The 12413-nt window shown below is 56.2% G+C and overlaps 1 protein-coding gene across 7 annotated transcripts in view; it reads left to right on the forward strand.

The window, feature by feature from the left end:
• Window positions 1-8851: 8851 nt before the first annotated feature.
• MBP (myelin basic protein) overlaps window positions 8852-12413 on the forward strand; it is a 112167-nt gene continuing 108605 nt past the window's right edge. For 2 of the 7 annotated variants that reach the window (XM_045886525.2, XM_054510256.1), the window contains exon 1: window positions 9186-9327. The gene's annotated coding sequence lies outside the window, so the exon portion shown is untranslated. Of the gene's footprint in view, window positions 8875-9185; window positions 9328-9454; window positions 9475-10491; window positions 11855-12413 lie in introns of those variants that run through there. The other 5 variants (XM_054510258.2, XM_054510257.2, XM_045886526.2 and 2 more) reach the window with 4 other exon arrangements.

Genomic DNA, 12413 nt, shown 5'->3' on the forward strand with positions numbered 1-12413 from the left:
AGGGAAAAACCAGCTGATGATATTCTGCTAAGTAGGAAAAGCAGCTTACAAAATAATAATTACAACACAATTACAATTTTATTCGTACAGAGCGAATGACAACATTTGAAAGTGAAAATGCATGCTATGTCTGAGTAATTATATCTCAGGAGAGTAATAATCTGGAGCTGTTTATTTTTAAAAATGTGTCTCTGCATTTTCTTTTCTTTTAAGATTTTATTTATTTGACAGAGAGAAAGAGAGAGATTGAGAACACAAGCAGGGGGAGCGGCAGAGGGAGAGGGAGAAGCGGACTCCCCATGGAGCAGGGAGCCTGATGAGGGGCTCCATCCCAAGACCAAGACGAAGGCAGACGCTTCACCGACTGAGCCACCCAGGTGCCCCATGTCTGTGCATTTTCTAACTTTCAACCATAGGCAGGGAGTGCTTGAGTAACACCGTGTGTAACAGGCGTTGCAAATCAATTCCAATCACTCCTTGCTCAATGGTCACTTGTCCAACCACTGTCCCACTGTCCCTCCCTCTGAGCCCCAGGGGGTCAGCGCAGGGACCAGCAGAGATGGGCAGGGACGGCTCTGGACCCCCACCTAAGCACTTAGAAAGACACTCCAAGTTTGCAAGAGAAGCATCTTGGAACACCCCAGCACCTGGAGGGCACTGTCCACTCAGCCGAGAGACGACACGCCACCAGTGCTCAGCGGCCCACAGTGGTGCGGCCACCACCCAAGTTCCCGCCACTGATTCCCTTCCCGTGGCACAAGCACTCAGCCCGGCTGGCAAGGTGTTATTTGTACATATAGATATATATGGAGAGAAGAGGGGCGGGGAGGAGAGAGAGAGAACGGGACCAGCAAATACTTGGAAAGACAGGTTGAGCTTTAAGAGCCCCCACTGAATGTTAAAAATGTAACTTCTTTTTAACCAGTGAGTGGCCTCGTCCCACGGGAGTTGGACACGCACAGCCTTGGAGCAGGTGTGTGCAGGCCACAGGGACAAGGGGCGCGAGCGCTCTGCCCTATTCCGTGGGCGGTTAGGAGGGACCCACTGTCCTGACGTGGCTCGGGTGCGCGGGGACACAGGCTCGCTCAGGGAGGAGTTCGTGCCCCGCGACAGGCTCTCACGGGAGCCAGTCCCCACGCTGTCAAGACGGCGACGCGTCTCTCTCTCACTTCACCATGTGATTTCAAGTCATCAGCCCTGAGTTCCTGTGCGGGCGGTAGGCGACGTTTCAAAGAGCACGTTCACCCGGCTTAAGAGAGTAAGCATCTCGGACACCCTCCAGCGCTCGGTGCTCCCTGGAAACAGGAGGTCGTTGTCATTACCCCTGTCCAACCTTATCAGGCTCTTGTCTTACGGCCTCGATCCAAGTCTAATCTGTTGGCCTGGTTGTGAAAACTCCCTGTGATTATTCCACTAACAGTTTTTATTTCTGGCATGTATCAAAAATGCACAGCAGACACTCAGTCTTTACAGGGTGCCAGGCCCGGTTTGGGCGCCCCGCACCCACCGTCTCACGTGACCCTTGGGACGATGGGAGGGATAAGCACAGAACTATTACCACCTTTCACAGGTGCAGAGACTGAGTCCCGTGCAGGCTAAGGAGCTCGCCCCAGGTCCCACAGCTGGTTTTGTTGCAGAGCAGATGGCCCGCCTCCTGTGTCCATGCTCTTCCTGCGCTAAAACTCGGTATGTCCCTGTGACAGAGATCTTCCTTACGTGCGTGTCACATGCAGATGTGAGCTGTCGCTGCTCCTGGTGGGACTGACACCTCTTCCTAAACTCACCGGAGTGATGCCATCCCTTCCGGTCATCAGGGATCATGCAAGCTCAGCCGGCCCCACTGGCTGGCAGCCCTGGGCTCTCATCTGAAGATTGAATCCAAATGAGGAGCATGAGCTGCTGGAAGCCCTGAGGAAAAATGACACCCTGCTTCGAAGCCCAGGCAGCAAAGGGGCCCCGGTCACAGCACCTGAGCTGTCATATCAAGGCAGCTTCTATCTGAACTTTCTGTGACAACACGCAATGGAGTCCTTTAATTGCTCAAGTCACTCGTGTTGGTTTTCTTCTACTTGCACCTAATAAATAATTTGGTCCAGGACTGTGATGTTGTTACGAGCAGCTTGATACAGAATGAATATGGAACTGGCTGCGTTGGAGGTGGGCAGTGATTGGCCATCCTTGACATTTTAAAGCGAGCATGTGGCTAAACGACCTCAGTTGGCCGTTGGCACTTGGGTGACAGCCAGCCATAGGACTCAGGAATGGTAGGACAATTCCAAATGAGAGAGAGTGTAAGCACCTCAGGGAATAGATCCTCTGGAGCTGGACAGCTGCTGTGGACAGAGACAACCAGACGATGGCTTGGCGCACAGAAAACCTGTCTCCCTACGGCCTGCAATCCAAAGCAGGGGCCATGTGGGGACCAAGAGCCTTGCAGGGGTCTCTCCCTGCCTCCCCGCCCCCCCGGGGGCTGAGCCAGCGTCCCAAGGGAAGCAGGAACTTAATAGAAGGGAAGATGGAGGCGGAGAGGAACAATGATCTTCAAGCCGTTCCCAGGCTTCTGGCTCTCCTTCATTTCTGGTCCTGAAGGTGGAGTCTCAGTGGCCAGTAGGGCCACCCCATGGGGCAAGGAGGAAGCGCCCTCCACCTTCTAACTGAGCAGCCCTGAGGCAAAGCACTTAAATGCCAAGTGGAGTAGAGGGAGGGCCTGTTCTAGGAGTAGAGTTCCAGCCCCAGTGAACTCCAGCTCAGAGGCAGTGACTGAGAAACAGGGCTGCTTGTTACTAAGCAACCAACAGGAAACAAATAGGGCAGAACCCAACTTCTTAAAAAGGTTGTACTGCCAAGAGACTGGAAACCCACAGCCGGGTCTCCTCCCCCGCAGGCAAACCCCAGGGGCCTCAGATCTCTCCAGCCAGAAAGTGGCTTCACAGGGTAGTGATGGGAAGGTGTCCCCAGCGCCATCCCCGAGGGACCCATGGGCCCAGGCCTGAGGGATGCTCTCCTGGACACACAGCCACTCGGGGCCCCGGGCTGTTCTGTCCATCCCCAAACGGTCAGTGCAGTGGGGTTTCTGCTCACCTCCTTTCCGCCTGAACTTTCATTACAATTCGTCCTTGTTTCCCTCTCCTGTGGTAATGGGGACAGCCACAGATCCCCAGGAGCTACCCCCAGATGGGGTGAGGGCTTGACCTCACTTGGAGTCCTGAGCTAAGAGCTGGTGTGAGTCTGGGTGAGATCTGGCTTCACTGCAGGGGAAGGCGAAGGTGAGTGCATGTGCAGAAGCCCTGAGTGAGCCCTGCCCTCTCTTCGCTGCGGACCTCACTGTTCAGAAGCCACGTCCCCTCCTTCAGTAAAGGCACCCAGATACCAGCTCCAGAAGCACGTGCACTTCCGGAAGCTGCCCCCCATGCCTTGGCTCAAGGAATCCCACTCCCCTGGTTCAGGCCAAGGGTGGTCCCCAGACTTAAAATGGTCCCAGCCCACAGCCGCCCTGGACTCGCAGGGCAAAGCTTGGAGACCCGGAGCTGTGAGGAGCGCCCTGTGGAACAGTGAGCGGAGAAGCTCACCAGGGATGGAGCTGACCGTGAGGAATTCAGAGACCAGGGAGAGAGAAACTGGGTCCTGGTCATGGCATTGGATCTGCCGGGACGCCCACACTTTCACCCACATGGGAGGATACATTTCCCTTCTCCTTTAAACATGCCCTTGGATCCCGGCTCTGCGCTGGCTAGCCAAGTGACCTGGGAAGGTTGCTGCACATGGAGGTGCAGGGGAGAGTGAGACTGTGGGAACTCGAAGGATCAGGATGCTTCCTAGGCCCGTGTGGGCCCTGGGTGGTCTGTGAGATCCTGCCCAGGTGGACAGGACTCCGGCGTGGGCAGGCGAGGCGCGAGCGGCAGGATGTGTGGATTTCTGTAATTAGTAAGGTCAGATCTGAGGACCCAGGATCTTAGGGAAATGTAACATTTCTTCAAATCTGGGATAGAACAGACTGCTTTTCTTTGTATAAACCTGATCGCATCTGAGGCTACCATAGAGATAAAATCACCAATGATCCCATATAATCCATGCTCGTTTACTTTTATTTTAATAGCCTGTGGTACATATCCCCCTACCAAACAGAAGCAAATTCTATTTTCCTCACCAAAAACGACCTCTGAAATTGTTGATTTTGGTTGCCATAAGAACAGTTATATATAAATGTTCGATCCCAGAGACAGAAATGCCGATATGCAGATTAATTGAACAATGGTTTGGTTTCTTTCAAATCACCAATTAGTATCGAGTATTTTAAGATGTAACATAATTAAAAGTCACGAAGAATACTCACTCATTCCAGTAAAAACTCCTGGGTGTCATTTACCTTGCACAGTTTAGCCAAAAGCTTCAAATACAAGATCGTATCCCCATAATGGGTGGTGGTGAGCATGTTATAAAACAGACTTGCAAGTGGCAATGTTTCCTGAGAGCTAATGGATTTATAAAGTGTGAAACAACCCTAGTCCCACCTCACTAGGATTGTGAAGAAATGAAGTCACAGTCACAGGAACAGGTGGTCCAAGGGCCTGGGAGAGATGCACTGGGGGCTGGGGCCCTCCTGTTTAATGAGGGCATTCACCTGCCGCGACCACAGACTACAGAGGGGCTGCCGGGCGCTCATGCAACTGAAATGGCAGGGTCCCTCCCCAGCCCCCTACCTCGCTGCATTCCTATTCTTCTGTTTCTTAAAAAGGGCTCCCAAATTTTATGAGCATTGGGCCCCACAAAATGTGCGCCCATGAGTGTAAGAAAATGTTAAAAGAGGGACATTTACAGTCCTTGAGAAGCACTTCCAAACAGGAATGTGGGCAGCTAGGGGCCCTTCTCTCCGGAAGGTTCTATCTGTCCTTTCTCACATCCTGAGGAATAACCGTCTCTTGGCTCTTCTGGCTGCCCCCACCCGCCCCCAGTTGCTTCACCCCTTTAGCGAACTCCCGGAAAGGAGGGTATGCAGGTGCTGTCTCAGATTGCCCCCAACACTATTTCGGGCCCACTCCAGTCAGGCTGTCACCCCAGTCCTGGTGAAGGTGACCCAAGACCTCCATGCCCCTAAGCCAGGGAGCCCCCACAGCATGTGGCCCCCCTCCCGAGATTCCTTGGCTGGCTCCTCCTCCCACCTGCCCCATCTGTAATGTCAGGTGGAGCTTCTGCAAACACCTCCCCCAAGCTCCCACCCAGATCCCCTCTCTCTATTAAACACACCCACTCAGTCTCCACTCAGACACCGAATAGCTGTGTCCAAAAGGGAGCTCCTGACCGCTCCCTTGTCCGTGGCAAAGTCATTCCTCCAGTGGCTCACACCCTCTGTGGTGTTTCCGCAGGCTCGATCTCCCATCTCTTTTACTAACATGCTCCCTCCACTTCTCTCTCCTCCAGCCACAGGATTCCTTGACCACTTAGCTCTGCCCGCCCCAGGACCTTTGCACTTGTTGTCCCCATTTCCTAGAATGCACTCCTCCACCCCCACCCCCTAGATATCTACATGGCTTGCTTCCATCAGCACTTGCTATCCCCCTTTCCTGTCTTATTTTTCTCCTTGACTCTTCTTTATAAGGGTCAGGTCCTTATCTTCCTCAGGCATCCTGCTTACATGGCCCTCTGTCTACTCGTGATCTTTCTGTTGGGTGAGCCTCCGTGCACACAGCCGTGGGGTAATCACTGGGACAATGGGGACACCAAAGAGATGCATGCCCACTCTTGATTTGTGGAGGGGGTCCTTGTGCTGGTCACATGGGGGAGGGGCTGTGTGAGAAGGAACCTGCCCTGCTGAAGTTGTTTATAAGGAAACATCCTACCAGGCTCCAGGCTCCTAATGGAATGTGTTATCTGAGCATCCAGCCTGCCCTTAAAGACCATTATCTCTCCCTCCCTCCAACAGACCACCCGGGCAGAAGCCTGTATATCAGTGAGACCCCTCCCTCTCCCTCAACGTCCCTCCCTGCCCTGCCTGTTCCAAGGGACTCTGCCTTCCGTCCGCCCTCACCAGAGGGACGGGTGTGGGTCTGCCACTGAATTCTGACTCCGGTCCTTTCGACAAACACAGCAAGTAGTTCTCAGGGAACTACTAGGCCAGGCGCCGCCCGCATGCTAACAATGCGGTTGTGGCAGAGATGCGGGTCCCTGAGGATGTCTGCTCCGGTTGTGGCAGAGATGCGGGTCCCTGAGGATGTCTGCTCCGGCTGTGCCCCGGGCCCTGGGGGTGCGGGAAGCAGATCCCATCCCACAGCTGCCTGGAGGACTCAGTGGCTGCATGGGAAGCCCTTCGTGCTGGAACCAGCAAAGGCCCAAGCAGGGTTTGCTAATTCTTATTGCCATATTCTCCCCGGGGCTAATCTCTCCGATTAACCCAACTTCCCGAGTGGTGGAGACACTGTCCCAAAGCTGCCAGGGCCACCAGCCCTTTGCTGGCTCCAGAAGCCTTAGGTGTCCAGGGTGGGGCTGGGGGCGCTCACCCAGGCTGCTCCCCTGCGGCTGGCTCCGTCTCTCTCCTCTGCACCAGCCGGTTCCACAGACCCTGTGGCTCCTCGGCACGTCGTGCCTCCGAGCTTGCTGGGACTGCTGCCCACCTGCCCCCTCCTGCATCTGGCCGCGCACCTGGGGAGCACATGCAGGGACCTCAGGTCTTCTCTGGCCACTGGGGGTCCAGGCGCTGTGTGAGCAGGCCCCTGCAGCCCAGCAGTGCGGCCCTGACTGCGCTTGGGCTGTGAGAGCTGGGGGGTAGGGGGGCACCCGGGCCAGGAGCTGCGGCGGGCGCTGCAGGGACAGGACAGTTGGGAAAGGAGTCCAGCGTGCTGTGTGGGGGTGCTGTGGTCTAGAGCCCTCAAGTGTTTCCTCATCCACATGGGTTTTTTTAATTGCCCTTTGCAGTTCATGCACCTCATCTGCTCTGTTTGTGACCTGAGCAGAGTCTATCCACATACTAACTGGAATTTATGGTGAAACAGTCAACCCTCAACCCTATGCAGGTAAATTATCTGCTTTACGAATATCCCCAGCAAATTGTTAATTACAAACCAGGATGAAAATGAAGTTCAGTCCTTGTCTACAAAAAAATATAATTACAAAGGTAAGTCTGTTGACAAGGAAAATAAGGCAAACTCAAAATGCATGCAGTCTGATCTACTAGAAATTATTTAGATTGATTTGTTTACTTCCTTTAGCTTCAGTAAGCTGAAGTTTAGCTCCACTGAACAAAAATTACTGAGTGTGTATCACGCACAACACATGAAGGGGCCGCCCTCATTATCTGAAGTGTACGAGGGTCGGCGGGAATTGCAATTACGATTTTCTCAGAAATGTCAAAAAGACAATGAGGCTTGGCTCATTTCTCCCTTACTTGTCAAAAGACCCCTTTCAATTGTATTCGGCAAAATGAACCTCTGTATTTTGTTAAAGGTGTGTGGCTGTCTCTACGAAACGCATGAGGTGCAGGCCCCCCACCTCCGCCTCCAGAGGGAGGGGACGTCCCTAGGACTGGACCTTCTGAATGTCGATCCATTCATTGTTCTACTGCATAGTCTTCCTCACATACACTTTCCTTGACAAACTCCTGAATATGAATTTGGGGGCACTCTATTCCCACACAAGCATAGTGGGATTTTATAAATACTTTAAAAAGAGTTGTAACTGGCAAGCCTGACATTTGCAGAGAGGACCATTGGCCTTCTCACAGTGGGACTCCCCACAGCCCAGCCTTCACTCAAGTCTGCAGGGCAGGACCCAGGCCCTCTGCGGCCCACTCACCCCAAGAAGAAGCAAAGAGACATCTGTGGGGAGGAGAAGCTGTTTGCGATGCCAAAATAGGCATCCAAATGGAGCCCAGTTTCTGGGTTGCCCTGGCCTGACCTCTAAGAAGTTTGGGGTGGGGTGGGGGGTGGGCTGTGATGAGGGGTTTGAGTCAGGGACCTGGGAGCTTCCCGGGTTTGATCCACTGCCCTGTGTACCCATACTGTGTGTCTGGCTCCCTTACTCCCGCCCTGTTTATCCATTTCTGAAACAGAGCGTGAAGGCATGAAGCAGAAAAATTAGGAACTTTGGCCTTACCAGCATCCCCTTTGCACTGCCCCTGCTGACCCCCATTCAAAGTTGGGAATATCATGTTCTCTCCTCCCACCAGTCTCTTCTGAGGGAAGGATCAGGCTCAACACTTCTATTACCGTGGACATACTTCTCTTAGAATCATCTGCATTTGAGTGTGGTTGCTAGATCCCTTGGGAATATGAGGGCAGCTGGTTTGGGCAGGGAACCCTGGCACCGCATACAGCTGGCCCAGGGGACAAGGGCTCTTAGCCTCTTGCCAAACCAGACTCCCCCCTAACTCCTAACGTATACCAGTGGGTCCTGGAGGGCTCCAGAGAGTCAGATTCAGCTCTGCTGACCAGGAGCCTGAGTCAGGAAGGACGTGGGCATCTTGGCTCTCCCCCCTCCTCCTACTTTCCCACTGCCAGCAGGAGGCCAAGAACACAGGGAAAAGTCCATGGGACCACCACACCTGTGCGCCCAGGTGACTAATGTCTAGACAGCAGGCTTCCTTCGGATCAAGAGGGTGACACTGCAGGCTAGTCAACAGAGAGAGACTTGGGTGCGGCAGAACCCAGGGCTTGCCCCCTCCCCCTTGGCATTTTCTGGTCTGTTTTATGTGTGCCCTTTGCCTGCCCCTCGGGGGAACTCGCCCTCTCCAGCGGAGCACCTCTCGCGGCGCCAGGATCCATGCAAAGCTCCTCACCCGGGGCTCGCAGAGGCCAGGCTTGGGACACGCGGGAGCACCAGCCCCGCACTGCAGCGGGGTCGGGGTGGATTCGGGCCAGCAGCCGTTTGGGACCTGGTCCCCAGGTGTGAAATGAGGCGTGGAGGAGATGTTAGCTCAGGTCCCTCGTGGCCATGGCCGGTGAGGGTAGCTGCGAGGCCAGAGCCAGCCAAGGTTCAGAGGGCAGGGGTTCTGCGGCGGCCAGAGCCGGCTCGCCAGGCCGGCGCCCGCTCTGCGCCCGGGTCCCCGCGCGGCCGGGCGGTCCCCGAGGAGGTCGGGGGCGGGCGGCGCGGGGCGGGGCGGCGGGGGGCGGGCTCGACCGGCGGGCGTGTCTACCTGGCGCGCAGGGAGCCCGGGCGGCGGGGCGCGCGCCGCGAGCCAGCGAGGACGAGCCTCCGGCCCCGGCGGCCCGCGTCTGCCTCTGCGGAAGGCGGCGCGGGCAGCTAGCTCGGACCCGGCTGCCCGCGCGTGGGGCCCGGGCTGCGGGGCGGCGGCCTGGGACCCGCGGCGCCCCTCGCGGCCTCGGGGCGGCGAGCGCGGTGAGTGATCGGGGCGGGGCGGCCCGGGGCTTTGCTCCGCGCCCCGGAGCGGGGCCCGCGGGCGGCGGGCAGGCGGCCGCCGAGGCCCCCCTGCGAGCGGGTGGGCGCGGGCGTGGACGCCGGTCTGGAAACCCGACGGGCTTCCAGGTGCGGCCTCGGGAAGGGCGCGCGGCCTGGGGGTGTCGGGGGTGGGCTTTAGGGGCGGAGGTGACACGGGCAGAAGAGGCGGCTCCGGGCGACCTGGAGGTGGGTGCTGGGGGCGAGCCGAAGGGCGCGCTGGGGGTCCCTGCCGGCTCGCCGCGGCCCCACCCCGGAACGAAGCAAGTTTCCCTGCGATCACGGGGGGCGGTGACAGGAGCCTCGCCTGGCTTCCGCCTTCGCGGGGCCTGTCCCAGCGCCAGCGCCAGCGCCAGCGCGCGGCCCGCAGCCCCCTGCAGCCCCCTGGGCCCCCCCTGCAGCCGCCTGGGCCCCCCTGCAGCCGCCTGGGCCCCCCTGCAGCCGCCTGGGCCCCCCTGCAGCCCCCTGGGCCCCCCTGCAGCCGCCTGGGCCCCCCTGCAGCCCCCTGGGCCCCCCTGCAGCCGCCTGGGCCCCCCTGCAGCCGCCTGGGCCCCCCTGCAGCCGCCTGGGCCCCCCTGCAGCCGCCTGGGCCCCCCTGCAGCCGCCTGGGCCCCCCTGCAGCCGCCTGGGCCCCCCTGCAGCCCCCTGGGCCCCCCTGCAGCCGCCTGGGCCCCCCCTGCAGCCGCCTGGGCCCCCCTGCAGCCGCCTGGGCCCCCCTGCAGCCGCCTGGGCCCCCCTGCAGCCGCCTGGGCCCCCCTGCAGCCGCCTGGGCCCCCCTGCAGCCGCCTGGGCCCCCCTGCAGCCCCCTGGGCCCCCCTGCAGCCGCCTGGGCCCCCCTGCAGCCGCCTGCGCGCCCCGCGCCGGTGCCCTGGCGGCGCGCCCGCCCCCCTGGCCCGACGCCAGGCTGGAGGCCCCCAGGGTGTGTCCGCTCTGCGTCCCTGCGCTGGCCCCCCGCCCCCCGCCGTGGCCCTGGGGCCGGAGGGATGCCGGTGGCAGCTCCACGGTTCTTTCAGGATCCACTCTCGCCCTCCGTTTCGGAAGGTGGAGTGCGGTTTGCAAAACGTTTAAGTTTCTCTGCGGATCGCAGCGAGACTGGCAGGAAGTAGGCGCGTTCTGGTTCCTGTTCACTGTTTTCCAGTTGCGACGACGTGAGAATCAACAGCATGTGTGCACCTCAGCTCTGCATCCGTGGCAGGCGCTTGAGGTGGCCAGGATGTATGCTGAGGGGTGTAAGCATGGTTCGGGGGGGCCTCTGGCTGACCCAGCAAGGGACACCCACACTGGGCTAGAAAGAGTTTTTCAGAGGAAGGGGAGTGTAGGGAGCACCCTATCTAGCACCTGTGGTTATTTGAGATTTTAACTCACCAGGGTCAGAGGGACATTTTACAGGCCATGGCCCACAAGTCAGGGGCTGGCTTGGGACGACAGGCTCACCGGCGGGTCACTTGTGGGTGGTGGCGGGGCCCCCTTGGACATTACTACCTGGTGCCCGGAGCTGGGGAGCCTTGAACAGAGCAGCCCTTCTTGAAGGGTGGCCCAAGTGACCTGCCGGAGGCCGTCAGCCTGATAACATGTTTCTGCCAGACGAGGAAAAGGGCCCATCAATAGTTTTAAGTGGAATAAACAAAAACCTGAAGGGAAGGAATCTAGTTAAAAATTACCATACAATGTTGGTTAGCGAGAACTCTCAAGAATTTAGCTATTCTGAAATGACTACTTTCAGTAATCGGAGTCGAACAAAATCTGTTTGGTTCAGATCCACTTTGAAAATCTTTCTAATGTACCACACTTCTGCCCAAAGATGAGAAAGTTTAAGACAAGGTGCTTGCTCTGTGATTTGACATTGAATCGCTGCTCGGTGGTTTGTGAAGGTCGGGTCTTGCTGCCAAGTCCGCGGAGACAGTGACCACACAGTGGTGGAGGATGTCATGGGAAGTGGAACCGGCAGCAGCCTGCTCTGTGATTTTCTTGCCACCTGAACTTTTTTTAAATGTTAGTCGGATCATGTGGTCACCAAGAGTCCGGTCAGGCAGTTCCACCCCTGGGTTGTGCATGCTGTCCTTTTCAGCTGCAGCCCACGCCCTCCCTTCTCCCTCCCCAAGCCCTTGGCACCACTCATCTTGTTTCCCAATTTCTATAATTTCATCATTTCGAGAATGCTGTATAAACAGAGTCATGCAATATGCAACCTTTTTTGATCGGCTTTTTTCACTAAGTGCAATTCTCTTGAGATCTGCTCAGTTGAGTATATGTTCTTTTTTCATTCCTGAGCAGTATTTCGTGGCACGGAGGCACTGCCATTCTGGGTTTTTGTTTTGTTTTGTTTTAACCGTTCACTCTTCGAAGGGCACATGGATCGTTGCCAGTTTTTGGTTATTGTGAATAAAATGGTGTTGAACATCCACGTACAGGTTTTTGTGTGAGCATAGCTTTCGTTTCTTTGGGAAGGGATGCCCTACAGTACAGTAAGGTAAGCACATGTGTAGTTTTGTAAAAAACTGCCTTTCTCTTTTCTAGGAGGGCTGCACTATTTTGCATCCCACCAGCAAGGTGGGAGTGACCCAGGATGTGCACAAACTTGACAGCATTTGGCACCATCGCTAGTTTTTATTTTAGCTGTTCTATCATGAGATGTATGGTGACATTGTGATTTTAATTTGCATTTCCCTCATGGAAAATGACGTTGAAGATTTTCATGCATGTATCTGCCATCTGTACATCCTTACAGTGAACAGCCGGTTCGTGTCTTTGCCCATGTTCTAATTGGGCATTTGGTCTCGAAAATTCTTTCTATGTTCTAGACATTGGTCCCAGTGGTTGGCACTCCTCTTATGAATAAAACCTTACTTTCCTTCTTTTATTTTCCTTCATTTATATGTCTTCCATCTTCTCCCCAGGGTTTTTGGTAGAGAGAAAGTTTTTCATTTTGACAAGATCAGTTTACTCATTTTCCCTTTCATGGATTGTGATGGACCTCTCTGCCTAGCCTGAGGTCCTGGAGATTTTTCTCCGTTTTTTTTTTTTTTTTC

This window comes from Mirounga angustirostris, unplaced genomic scaffold, assembly GCF_029215605.1.
Source record: "Mirounga angustirostris isolate CCGP_5_RB_7025 unplaced genomic scaffold, mMirAng1.0.hap1 SCAF_14, whole genome shotgun sequence".
Taxonomy (NCBI): domain Eukaryota; kingdom Metazoa; phylum Chordata; class Mammalia; order Carnivora; family Phocidae; genus Mirounga; species Mirounga angustirostris.